At 45.9% G+C, this 10,386-nt stretch overlaps 1 protein-coding gene across 2 annotated transcripts in view; it reads left to right on the forward strand.

Moving 5' to 3' along the window:
• Window positions 1-10,386, forward strand: part of LOC138582800 (pentraxin fusion protein-like) — a 242,263-nt gene that overhangs the window by 47,324 nt on the left and 184,553 nt on the right. The window lies entirely within an intron of this gene.

Here is a 10,386-nt window from a genome sequence, read left to right on the forward strand (position 1 = left end):
AGTGGTATTCACAGTTATTAACAAACAGATTGGCGGTTCTTCTTCTCCACCAACTGCTACTGTACTGGCACAGTAAAGGGGATGACAGAGACCCTCACACATAAATGCACCAGTTACCTACCTGCAGAGTCGGTGTGAAGGCAAGGAATTCTACACAGATCTTTGCCACAGACAAGTCTTAGAGAACTTCCCCAAGGCACTTTAAAATTGCTTCCAGTAAATTGTAATTCCAGTCTCAAGAGTACCATGCCGCTTTCAGATTCACCAAGTTAAGGCCACGCTCATGCCAGAAGATCACTATGGCTGCTTCACATTGTTCCCAGAAAATTGCAATGCCAGTTTTTCATCGACTATAGAGAATTATCTGATCAGTTTCACATTGTCTTGAGAAAATGTCCCTAGGCTAGTTTCACATTTCCCCAAAAAGTTACTATGCCAATCAGGCATCGAATCTGGGTCAACAGGTAAGCGACAAAATGGGCTTATTTGACTAAAACGATCTTGCTTGACTTCAAATAACCTCATTTGCCATTTTTTTTTTAAAAAACTACATGTATACGAGTCTTTCTTTTAAAGACACTGCTATTGCTTGCAAAGTCCGCCTCAAGGGTCGCTAACTTCTTCATGGTGAGTTTGTCATCTTATGATGTTGACTCTGGTGGCAATGGTGAGGACATATCTGCAGATACTGTGACCGGCAGGCACTCCGCTGGCGTCAGATACTGAATCTGTGCTATTTTGTCAAAATTGGTAAACCTCGGGCTCACTGCCAGACATTCCAAGCGCAACTGGACGACAATGCAAGATCCAGTGGGTCTCACTTTTGATTGTCAAAAAGCTTCTGCCTGCTGAGCATGAAGCTATGGGTTGTGTTACAGCCCAAGATAGGAGCAAGGATGGGGATGGATGAGGGCATTCAAGCTTTTTGAAAGCCCTCACTGCTGTTATAAAGCCTGTATCCAGTGTTTGCAGAACGAAGGGCTAGTCATTTGCATTTTATCAAACCTTTTGGTCAAGTGGAATAGGTGTGAGATAGCTGAGACAGTATTTTGCAAAGGAACAGAATTTAGAACGATAGTTGTAAGCAACACTAACGGGGTCCTGACCTTTGACCTATAGGTGATACCAAGATCCATGCAGCAGGTGTATTAAAGTTGGTTTCTGGTATTAGAATTTGCGATTTACAGTTCAGAGTGTCCCAGCAGATGCCTTAAATGACACTGCTACCTTTAAGTGTGTTGAAACCTATGCTAGTAACTTGAGGAGAGCACCCGCCAAACCCATACAAACGCCATTAAAAATGCAACCAAAAAAGGTGTATTAAAGATTTTTCATCACGAGGTTGGAGGTAATCCTCCGGTGCCACCTCCCGGTGCCACCGGAATCCGGCGCCTGACCTCCCGGTGCCAGCGGGATATTACAAGTCCCGGCGGCACGGGAAGTCAGACGCTGGATTTTGTAAGTCCCCATTCCCATAGAGTCCTGGACACTATGAGAGTGTAAAACAAGTAAACAATTATTTTTTGATGCTAACAGTGCCAGTGCTTCCATGACAAATCTGCCTACCGGGGCCACTGCGCCCGCCAGGGTCAGACCTGCTGGGCGCAGCAGTCCCGGCAGGCAGACTCGTAGTGTGCCGGTCCGGAAACAAGGGTGCCGGTGAGCTTAATGGCACCTTTGTTTCCGGACCGCTACACCTGTAGGGTGATCGCCTATCACACCTTCTTTATCTCGCAGTCTCTCTCTCTCTCTCTCTCTCTCTCTCTCTCTCTCTCTCGCTCTCTCTCTCTCTCTCTCTCTCTCTCCTTCCCCCCCTCTCTCTCTCTTTCTCTCTCTCTCTCTCCCTCTGTCCATCTCCCTCTCCTTCGTTCTTTCTCTCTCTCTCTCAATCTCTCTCCATCTCTTGATCCCGTCTCAATGTCTGGTTGCCTCATGCTGCTAGTGGGAATGTGTGGGTTGCGCGTGTGCATTGGTCACAGTCCCAGACTGATTTCTGATGATTTCAACTTCCCCTTCTCTCCCTCTCCTTCCCCCCCCTCTCTCTCTCTCTTTCCCTCTTTCCCTCTTTCTCTCTCTCTCTCTCCATCTCTTGATCCCGTCTCAATGTCTGGTTGCCTCATGCTGGTAGTGGGAATGTGTGGGCTGCGCGTGTGCATTGGTCAGAGTCCGAGACAGATTTCTGATGATTTCACATTCCCCTTCTCTCTCTCTCCTTCCCCCCTCTCTCTCTCTTTCTCTCTCTCTCTCCCTCTGTCCATCTCCCTCTCCTTCGTTCTTTCTCTCTCTCTCTCTCAATCTCTCTCCATCTCTTGATCCCGTCTCAATGTCTGGTTGCCTCATGCTGCTAGTGGGAATGTGTGGGTTGCGCGTGTGCATTGGTCACAGTCCCAGACTGATTTCTGATGATTTCACCTTCCCCTTCTCTCCCTCTCCTTCCCCCCTCTCTCTCTCTCTCTTTCCCTCTTTCCCTCTTTCTCTCTCTCTCTCTCTCTCTCCATCTCTTGATCCCGTCTCAATGTCTGGTTGCCTCATGCTGGTAGTGGGAATGTGTGGGCTGCGCGTGTGCATTGGTCAGAGTCCGAGACAGATTTCTGATGATTTCACCTTCCCCTTCTCTCTCTCTCCTTCCCCCCTCTCTCTCTCTTTCTCTCTCTCTCTCCCTCTGTCCATCTCCCTCTCCTTCGTTCTTTCTCTCTCTCTCTCTCAATCTCTCTCCATCTCTTGATCCCGTCTCAATGTCTGGTTGCCTCATGCTGCTAGTGGGAATGTGTGGGTTGCGCGTGTGCATTGGTCACAGTCCCAGACTGATTTCTGATGATTTCACCTTCCCCTTCTCTCCCTCTCCTTCCCCCCTCTCTCTCTCTCTCTTTCCCTCTTTCCCTCTTTCCCTCTCTCTCTCTCTCTCTCTCCATCTCTTGATCCCGTCTCAATGTCTGGTTGCCTCATGCTGGTAGTGGGAATGTGTGGGTTGCGCGTGTGCATTGGTGACAGTCCCAGACTGATTTCTGATGATTTCACCTTCCCCTTCTCTCTCTCTCCTTCTCCCCTCTCTCTGTCTCTCTTTCTCTCTCTCCATCCCTCTCTCCTTTGCTCTTTCTCTCTCTCTCTCCCCATCTCTTGATCCCGTCTCAATGTCTGGTTGACTCATGCTAGTAGTGGGAATGTGTGGGCTGCGCGTGTGCATTGGTCAGAGTCCGAGACAGATCTCTCTCTCTCTCTCTCTCTCTCTCTCTCTCTCTCTCTCTCTCTCTCTCTCTCTCTCTCTCTCTCTCTCTCTCTCTCTCTCTCTCTCTCTCTCTCTCTCTCTCTCTCTCTCTCTCTCTCTCTCTCTCTCTCTCTCTCTCTCTCTCTCTCTCTCTCTCTCTCTCTCTCTCTCTCTCTCTCTCTCTCTCTCTCTCTCTCTCTCTCTCTCTCTCTCTCTCTCCATATTCCTGATACTCTCTTTCTTCTTTTTTTGACACCTATGGTGAGTATGTGAAGAAATACCTATGTATTCGCCTTACTAGATTCATTCACAAAGTCGGATTTGCACTTTTAAAGAAAAAACCACAGCAAGTTATGTTACTATGCTTTCGTACTGAGCCAAATCACCAATGTGGTAGTTTCAGAGCAACTAAGCGTGTCCGTGAAGTTGTGTACTATTCCCCCGCCAGGAGTATTGAGAGCGTAGTCTATTGGATGATAGAAAATGAGTAAAGGGAGGACAAGAGGAAGGAAGACCAGAAAATAGATGCGACAATTCAAACAGCGGGAGGGAGGGTGAGATGCAGCAGGGAAGAACGTTTTGTGATAGAAAGGTAGATTCTAAATTGCTATGGTAATTGGGTTGTGTTTACAAGGCAGATGCGGAGACGGGAAATAGCGTGGTCAAACTAGTACGCTTGAATGTCAAAAAGGATGTTATTAAGAGGTTGTTCCATGTCCTGCCATGCTAGGCTTTATTTTTGTACATAGTGCGAATAATAATAAATAGCCATCTAAAGCGAGGGAATATACCCTGAGCTTCTGATGGAGGCAGTGTTCATTTGGTTATGTGAAAGGCAGAGGTGGATGTGTGACAGAGAGGCTAAGAAGGGAGAGATGTCTGTCCTTCCTATGCCGTGACATTCTGAAACACTTCTGTCATGGTATGTTGTATCACACTTTCTGAGCAAGTGGAAATGTGAGAAAGCAGTTTGCCAGAGAACACACAGTTTAGGATGATAGATGGAGGCAACTCTAGCGGGAGGCTGCCATGTGACCTATAGGTTAAACTAAGATGCCTGCTGCAGATACTGCTACTGAAATATGCGATCTACAATTCCAAGTTCCTCCGCAGGTGTCTTAAATGGCTTTGCTACCTTTAAGGAAGTTGGGTCCTGCGTTAGTCACACCAAAACGGATGGAAAGCTCGGAATTAAATACAGCCGCAGGAGGTTTCTCTGGCAGCTTTCATTACATAATCCGTGCTATTAAAAAATAAGGCCAACCACATGTTATAAAGAACATGAACATATAAAGCCTCTGCCCTTAATTCCGGATTCAGCTTTAATACCCACATTAGGGAGACCATTGGGCCCCGTTGCTCTCAGACTTGTGAAGGTCCTGATCACTTCATTGATCTCTTCTTTCCATAAAGCCTTTGTACGTGAAGCAAGATCTCACTGCACGCAATGTTCTCCCATGGGACACTTAGAGAAATATGAAGCACGAACGTGTTCATGGCAAAGTTCTTCTGAAATGGGGTGACCAGAATGTCAGACAATGAGGTACCAGAAACAGATGCGGTTCCCCAATAGGTAACTGTGCCCTTTTTAGCAGCCACCTCTAATATTTATTAGCCATCAATCATTAAGGGAGTGCTACATGTTTGCTTTAACAGCAAAATGCTGCTTGTGGGAACCGCTAGCGGTAACACGCAATGCTCTTCATTTGGCTCTTATTTTCGTTTTTCTCTCAATAATTTTAGGACAAAAATTCAAAGACTCTTCTTGTCAAGGACCAGAGGTAAAGGACTGATCATTCAGTTCCTGTATCGAGCTCTTGATGCTTTGAGAGGAAGAGCCAGGATGCAAACCCTTGAAGCTCCCAAGCCCTCCCCCAGCATACAGGCATAGGCCCCCCAGGTGCTCTGTGCTCTTGTGACTTCATGTCACCCTGTTACGATGGCGATTAACAATGAAATGACTGCACACCTGAGGGTATGTCCCTGAGCTCAGCTCTACCAAGAGAGATACAAATAGGCAGGTGTGATCACTGTCGAATTGGGGGTTCATATTTAATTTGGGGCACCTTTGGAAACATTCTATCAAAACATAAATATAGTCAATAATTATACAAGTTACCCCATTTCACCAAGTGGGTTCACTTAAACGCCCCCTTTCAATTTCCCATTTACCATAATCATCCCCTATTCATGCAATAGCTCTGCCCATAACAACCCCTGAGTGTCATTAATCTTAGGGTTAATCTGTGGGTACGTATGTCCACTCTTAAGCTGTAAAAGAAAATAACCATCTCCTGTACTAGGGTGCACTGTGACCAGAAAGAGTCAATTGTTTATTATCTTCAATTATTACTGAAAACATTCTTTCAAAGACATCTAGTTTGCATTAAAAAAATGGTTTACTTGTTTTATACACATAGTCAAAACAAAAGCTGCCAGCCAACATTCACCCACTGGGGCACCTACATATGTTTCACCTATACAGTCTTTCTCTAGACTAATTCAAAACTGGTACATATGTTGAAACCAAGTGCTCATAGCAAAAGAAAGTAGTCTGTGAAAAGAGAGATGACAGAAAGGAAAAGATACAAATATATGATCTGTATTTGCCAAATGCCAAGGCAACAGAGTCATATTAATAAATGAAATCTTTGCATCCTCAATTGACTATTTGCTTCATCATCGTTCCTCAGTCACATTGAAAACTCATTAAGCGGAAACATTCCTAGCAGTAGTTGTTTGTCTAGGGCCTGTGTCCAATATGTGAACTCATATTGTTGTAATCAGTTGTACTCTTCAGCTCAATATTTATTTTAAAAGTACTTAAGACTGTTTTGAGAAGACAGAAAAGCAAAGGAACAGTGGAAAAAGAAAAAAACCTTTAGTTCACTAATATCCATGTTTGTGTTTGTTAATATTAATGTTAAGTGCAGTCGCAACAGTCCTGGGAGCCTTTCCATTTTTAATAGTTCTTCATCTATCAATTGTGTCAGAGGGTGGCTGAGATAGATAGGAAGGAGCTTATTCTGAGAAATGAAGGACATCTCCATGTTAAGGAGAGTCTCAATTTGATCAGTCCACACTATTATGAGACACGTCTTATCATACCTGTAACCAATGAAAATCAAGAAATATACTTCTAACTTGGCTCGATATATTCAATGATTGTTTACGGCCATTCTTGTGTAAATCCTCTCTTAAGTGATGGTTTCAAGTTAATAAAACAATGCTGTTGAAAAGATAAGAGCTTCATAGCAATTCTTAAATCTTAGAAGTTTATAGTAAGTTGTTAGACCAAGATTCTAAATACACGCTTACCTTTGAATACATTTTCTAGATTGTCATTATTGCGAGCACGGAATTCTGCATAATAAATCATTCATTAATTGCTCCTCTCTTGAGTGAGGTTCAAAACTATTCAAGTATGACCTATTGGAGAAAATAGAAAAGCTATAACTCATTGATTAATTTCTCTGAGCTAATTAGGAAAGGTACAGTTAAAGTCGAACATGAAAGCTTACCTTAGCATAAGCTTTTAAACAAAACCCGAAAAGGGTGCGCCGAGTCCTGAGTTAGGTTAGGAAATCCACAATTGTTCCAATATTGTCTGAAGGGAGAGAATAAAGTACTTAATCCGACTAAAAAAGTTCCAATGATTTGGTAAATGTGTGCTCGTAGCTACTCTATAATGTCAAATCCAAAAAGTATTGGTATTCAGAAATCTACTGAACTCAGTAGGTTCCTTCTGGGTGCCATTCCATATCAACAAAACATCATCTATGTAACGCATCCATTTAACCACTTTGTATAAGTTGGATATAACAAGATTCAAAGTAACCCATACATAGATTGGCTTGTGCAAAACATGCCCCCACAGCTACACCTTTGGCTTGACCTTAGGGTCCAGCTACAGTCGGAGCTTCCATCTCCCATAGGAAAATGAGCCAACTTCATGGTTCACCATCCACCGGCAACGTACTTATTTAACACCAAATTGACCCAACCCAAGCCACCCTTCGAAATGACGTGTTTTCTCAGTCCGCAGTCTTGGCGATATGTGGCAGTCTGGTGCCTTAGTCCCTGTACCTCAGGCTTTTATATCCTGATGACCCACCAGCCAATCAAACTTGTCAGAATTCATGCGGACAACACACACTACCACCAGCACATGGAGTCAGCATCCTCATTCTCTTTGTGTAGTGGCAGTAATATCAATAAGGCAAGGGACCAGTAAAACACCAGCTGCCAGCTTCCTCTGCAGCTCAACTCAAAAGCCAAAGGGCCCCAAGGTCATCAGCGATCTTGAATTGCAAGTTAACCGATATGAAAGGCAGCAAGGGAGCAGGGCGGCAGTACATTTGCTTACAAATCATGGTGACAAAAATCTGGCATAATTAGCAAAATTACTTGTGAGTCATAAATAAAAGTGAATGAAGTGCTAACTCCACTGCTCTCTATGTCCACCCTGACCCTCTCCTGTGTTCCTACTCGAGCAGAATGGTTGGCACAGCTGTGTGGTCACACCTCCTGATGTTGGTGGGCAGCATGCCTCACTTGATGTCGCAGGTCAGAATCACCACCTCGCTACTGCAGAGTGTGGACTCGGTCCTCCCCCCTGCCACCTTTAACATGTGATGGAATCATTGATATGCATGCTGCTAATGCAGTATGCATCTAATTGCAGATCCTGACACACTTACAGGGGCTTTGCTGGTCTGGGAATATAAGTGCTGCTGCCAGACTAGGTCCGGGTGGATAGCTCAGGGGCAACGTGCTCGCCTTGGAAGCAAGACGACATGGAGCAACACAAGTTTGATCCCTGACGACATGGAGCAAGACAAGTTCGGTCCCCGGGTCTGCGCGAAGACACCTCTGGGTATTAAGCGCGTTATAAATAACCTATCATATCATTATAACAGGAGAGGTGCCAATGAGGGCACCTCAGCCTCAGCTGTGCAATGTGCTAGTGTGAGAGGGCTGGGTTAGTGGGTTAGTGGTGGGGGTATAGGTGGGGGTATACCGAGGAGGGAGGAAATGGGTCTCATGAATCCAAGTCCTGTGACTTGTGCAGACTTCAGAAGTAACATGCACAGCAGTGCTTCAGATATATATGTGCAGGCCTGGCAAATTAGAAATGAGAAATGTGTTGTAAGTGGCAAGTAGCTCCAACCTTTCTAAACTGTCACAAGAAGACATTTAACTTAAATGTCCACCTACCATCCTTAAATCGGAGTTGTGTTTCTTGTCCTAACCACACGCACACCCACCTTTCCCTTTGTTGGTGGCAGTACGTATCAGACACATATCCCTCACCGCGACCTGCCAAGTAGTAGCATGCTCCTTAGGAGCAGACATGTCCATCATCCGTCATCTAACTTGCCTGGTTGTTTGCCACTTCAGGTGGCACTTAGAGGAAGCAGGAGAGGGGCTGTCAGCCACTGCTCCCCCGAGATCATTGTTATGAGCGTGCTTCTAGAAACGGACTTGGTTCGGCGTCACTGCACAAAAATGCTTAGATGCACGCATTGGATGAGATCATGGATAATAATCCAGAACTGAGCCTCTTAGCACCCTGCCTTACTATTGGCTCCTCCATAGGGAGTGGTTGGTTACCGCCAATCCAAACCAGACAAAACTAGGGTTTGCTGGAACACTGTCATGTGCAAATTAGTTGTTTCTGATTGGAGGGTCACTCGGGCAAGAGGTACAAAGGCCCCAGAGCCCAGTGGGGCATACAAACGTTTGCTCTTGCAGAAGTTGGTGACAAATCAAAGTGGGCTGTGGCTGGGAGAGCACAAAGTGGGGACAACCCATCTAAAAGGTCATCTTCTCAAACTTGAAGAGATACCCCCCTCTTCTACCCCGTCTCCTGACAACACCCATCTAAAACCAGGTAGCTTCTGCTCCTGGGAAATTGCTTCAGAGAGAGAATGGTTTCATATGTGGCGGGGACACCCTCTCTGATTGATAAAGATGTCACTGGTAGTACCTGTGACATACTCTTCGCTTGCTCCCGGAGAAAGTCTATGGAAATATTAGGAGTGTCTCTTACCCCCTACTTTCTCCTGGCAAAAGAAGAGTGCTGGCATGGTCCTGCTGAATCAGACCCTAGGAGGGAGGGTACTCAGGAAGGCCGGCTTCTGCAGTCTGCACGCCTGGCCACGCATTGATATACCAGAGAGGTGTAGTGGAGGCAAGATAGGGGCTTTTAGGATCAGAAATCAAAGAAAGTAGTGGCAGACACAGAGCCGCTATGCATCTCTGACTGTATGGTGAGAATGCAAGGGTGAGGTTGAGGGGCACCTGGCTATCATGCAGTGATGCCACTGTAATGGAATACTGCTCACGGCTAACAGAAAGATTGCTCCAAGCCAGCGCCATTGGGGCCTAGGTAACTTCTTTATGAATCTGAGTCTATGGGCCTCATTACGCAATGAGGCCGGTGCTGTCCACTGTAGCATGCACCCTCAGCCAGGCAGCGATCTAACAGAGGGGTGGGGTGCGGAACTCCTGCCTCTGCCAGAGACTGAGGCAAGATGGGGGTGAGACTTTGAGCTCTTTTAGGATGAGCCCCTTTACGCGCGTCCACTTCAGTGCAATACTGCTCAGGGTTAATAGTAAGAGTACTTCGAATTGGCCCCTTCTAGCTCTCTATCCTTCACTCTCTCTTGCTTTTTCTCTCTCTCTCTCCTCCCCCTCACGCTCTCTTTCTCTCTTTTCATATGTGTCTCCTTCCCTTTGGCTCTCTCGATCTGTCTCTCCTTCTCTCTCATTCTCTCTCCTTCCCTCGCTCTTGCTTTTTCTCTTTCTCTCCTCCCCCTCTCTCTCTCTGTCACTCCCTTTTCTCTCTATCTCGCTCCTTCTCTCTCTCCATCCATCCCCCTCTCTCTTGCTTTTTCTCTTGCTCCTTCCCCCTCTCTCTTGCCTTCTCTCTCTTTCTCTCTCTCTTTCCCTCTCTCGCTTTTTCTCTCTCCTTCCCCCTCCCCTTCTCCTTCTCTCTCTCTCTCTCCTTACCTCTCTCTTGCCTTTTCTCTCTCCTCCCCTCTCTCGTTCTCTCCTGCCTTCTCTCTTGGCTTCCCTCTCTCTCACTTTTGCTCTCTCTCCTTCCCTCCTCACTCTTTCCCTCTCTCCATCTCCCCCTCCTTCGTTCTTTCTTTCTCTCTCTCTCTCTCTCCATCTCC

The sequence above is a fragment of the Ambystoma mexicanum genome, chromosome 3q (assembly GCF_040938575.1).
Source record: "Ambystoma mexicanum isolate Mex_15411 chromosome 3q, UKY_AmexF1_1, whole genome shotgun sequence".
NCBI classification, from domain to species: domain Eukaryota; kingdom Metazoa; phylum Chordata; class Amphibia; order Caudata; family Ambystomatidae; genus Ambystoma; species Ambystoma mexicanum.